The sequence below is a fragment of the Petaurus breviceps genome, unplaced genomic scaffold, assembly GCF_028583685.1.
Source record: "Petaurus breviceps papuanus isolate PSGF00001 unplaced genomic scaffold, PetGlider_PUasm1.0 151, whole genome shotgun sequence".
NCBI lineage: Eukaryota > Metazoa > Chordata > Mammalia > Diprotodontia > Petauridae > Petaurus > Petaurus breviceps.
Window position 1 is genome coordinate 23,112,092 of NW_027185712.1, and position 3,239 is coordinate 23,115,330.

The following is a 3,239-nucleotide window of genomic DNA, read 5'->3' on the forward strand; positions in this document are numbered from 1 at the left end:
AATGGACAGATCATAGTAGAGAATTCTGATAAAAGGTGATACATTAACGGTGGAAATGGCAAACCACTCTAGTATCTTTGCCAAGAAAACCCAATAGATGGTATTTAAATGATAGAAAATGATTCTAGAAGATAAGACCCTCAGGTTGGAAAGTGTCCAACATGCACCTAGGGAAGAATAAAGTGGCTATAATTAGCTCCAGAACTAATGAAGGTGCTGTGCCAAAGCAGAAAGGAATATCAGCTGTGGGTGGGTCTGGTCCAATATTATAGAAAGGAAAGTTCAATATAAAGGAAAACCTGATGTTATAAAGATCAGTATTGCTTAGGAACCTGAAATGTAAGATCCATGAACCAAAGTAAGTTAGACGTGGCCAAACAGGAGATGAAAAGATTAAACACTGACATCTTGGGCATCAGCAAACCTAAATGAATGGGAATGGGTGAATTTAACACAGGTGATCATTATATATACTAATGTGAACAAGAATCACTTAGGAAAAATGGAGTAGGTGGTGCCCGTGCTGCAGAGGCTGGTGATCGGGGGACCCTGTGTCTGCGGAGCGGCTGGAGCCTGTGAGCTGAGAGATATAGGGACACAGTCTCAGCCCCTCCGCTGCCACTGCAGCCGCCCAGAGACTGCTGTGAACCCCCTCGTCCATCCGTCCGCCGGAGCCACTCACTCCGGGCACAGAACATTCAGTCATGGATAAAAATGAGCTGGTGCAGAAGGCCAAATTGGCTGAGCAGGCTGACTGAGAGATATGATGACATGGCAGCCTGCTTGAAGTCTGTAACTGAGCAAGGAGCTGAATTATCCAATGAGGAGAGGAATCTTCTCTCTGTTGCTTACAATAATGTCGTAGGGGCCCGAAGGTCATCTTGGAGAGTTGTTTCAAGTATTGAGCAAAAGACGGAAGGTGCTGAGAAAAAACAGCAGATGCCCAGAGAATACAGAGAGAAAATTGAGACCGAACTAAGAGATATCTGCAATTATGTACTGTCTCTATTGGAAAAGTTCTTGATTCCTAATGCTTCACAAGCAGAAAGCAAAGTTTTCTATTTGAAAATGAAGAGAGACTACTACCGTTATTTGGCTGAGGTTGCTGCTGGTGATGACAAGAAAGGAATAGTGGATCAATCACAACAAGCATATCAAGAAGCATTTGAAATCAGCAAAAAGGAAATGCAACCAACTCATCCTATAAAATTGGGTCTGGCCTTGAACTTCTCTGTGTTCTATTGTGAGATCCTGAACTCTCCAGAGAAAGCCTGCTCCGTTGCAAAGACAGCTTTTGATGAAGCCATTGCTGAACTTGATATATTAAGTGAAAAATCATACAAAGACAGCACACTAATAATTCAATTACTGAGAGACAACTTGACATTGTGGACATTGGACACCCAAGGAGATGAAGCTGAAGCAGGAAAAGGAGGGGAGAATTAACCAGCCTTCCAACTTTTGTCTGCCTCATTCTAAAATTTACACAGTAGACCATTTGTCATCCATGCTGTCCCACAAATAGTTTTTGTTTACGATTTATGACAGGTTTATGTTACTTCTATTTGGATTTCTATATTTCCCATGTGGCTTTTATGTTTAATATTAGGGGAGTAGAGCCAGTTAACATTTGGGGAGTTATTTGTTTTCATTTCAGGTGGCCAATATAGGGATATGGAATTTTTATACACGTTTTACATGTTTGACATAGTACTTTCGGTACATTGTGGTTTCACAAGGCCAGTGTTAAAACAGATTCCATGTCTAAGCAAAGAAAACTGCCTATGTATTGGTCTGTCATGGTGTGTGTGTGGGGGGGGAGGGGAATAAAGGGATAATTGGTTCCAGCCACAGGTGTAATTATTGTGGGTACTTTAGGGTTGGAGCACTCATGGCTGTGGTAGAAACAGATGTCCCATAGATATTACATGTCATTCTATGTGTATCTGTGGAATACACAATCTCAAGGTGTACACCTTTATGATTGCAGTTGCAAAAGTGTTCCTTAAGACAAAGTTTTAATCCAGTCAATTTACTCTGGAGAAGGGCAGAAACGGTTCACATTCCATTATTTGTGAAGTTGCCTGCTGTTTGCTTTCATTATTTTTGCTACACTCATTGTATTTGTGTTTAAATGGTTTAGAAAACCTAAGAACAAATGTACAAGTAAAGATGCGGTTAAAATGAATTGCTTGATATTCAAAAAGTCACTGTATATCAAGCACAGCAGTAAAACAAAAAACCCATGTATTTAACTTTTTTTAGGTTTCTTTGCTTTTGTGATTTTTTTGATACTTGCCTAACATGGATGTGCTGTAAAAATAGTTAACAGGGAAATAACTTGAGATGATGGCTAGCTTTGTTTAATGTCATGAAATTTTCAAAGCATAATTGTTAAGAACATGTGTATTAAGTTGATGTAAGTGGAATAAAAGTTTTATGAATGGACTTTTCAAAAAAAGAAAAAAAATAGAGTAGCTCTCAGTCAACAAATGGGTAAGAAAAGCAGTACTTGGGTATAATATTAAAAAACAACAATGATATCTGTTCAAATCCATAGCAAACTGTTCAACATCATAGTAGAACAAGTCTAAGCTCCAACTAAAAATAACCCTATTCATCATAGGGAAGTAGAATGCTAAAGCAGGAAATCAAAAAATAATTGGAATAACAGGCAAGTTTGGTCTTGAAGTACAAAATGAAGCAGGGCAAAGACTAACAGAGTTTTGTCAAGATAATTCACTGCTCATATCAAACATTCTTTCTCAACCACCCAAAAGGTGACTTTATACATGGACATCACCAGATAAGTCAATATAGAAATCAGATTGGCTTTATACTTTGGTGCCAAGGTGCAGAAGTTCTACACATTCAGCTAAAACAAGACCTGTAGCTGACTATGAATCAGATCATGATTATCTTACCACAAAATTCAGACTTACATTGAAGAAAGTAGGGAAAACCATCATACTGTACAGGTGTGACCTAAATAGTATCCTTTATGAATATGAAGTGGAGGTGATGAATAGATTTAAAGGATTAAATCTGGTAGAGTGACTGAAGAATGATGGACATAAGTTTATTATATCATATAGAAGGCTACAAAAAAATTTACAAAGAAAAAGAGCAAAAAAGCAAAATGGCTATCTTATGAGGTTTTACAAATAGCTGAGGAAAGAAGAGAAGTGAAAGATATACCTAGATGAATTCAGAATTTCATAGAATATCAAGGGGAGACA

The 3,239-nt window shown here is 38.1% G+C and overlaps 1 pseudogene; it reads left to right on the forward strand.

Moving 5' to 3' along the window:
- The first annotated feature begins 547 nt into the window (after positions 1-547).
- Positions 548-2,448, forward strand: LOC138152707 (14-3-3 protein zeta/delta pseudogene; annotated as a pseudogene).
- The last annotated feature ends 791 nt before the right edge of the window (positions 2,449-3,239 follow it).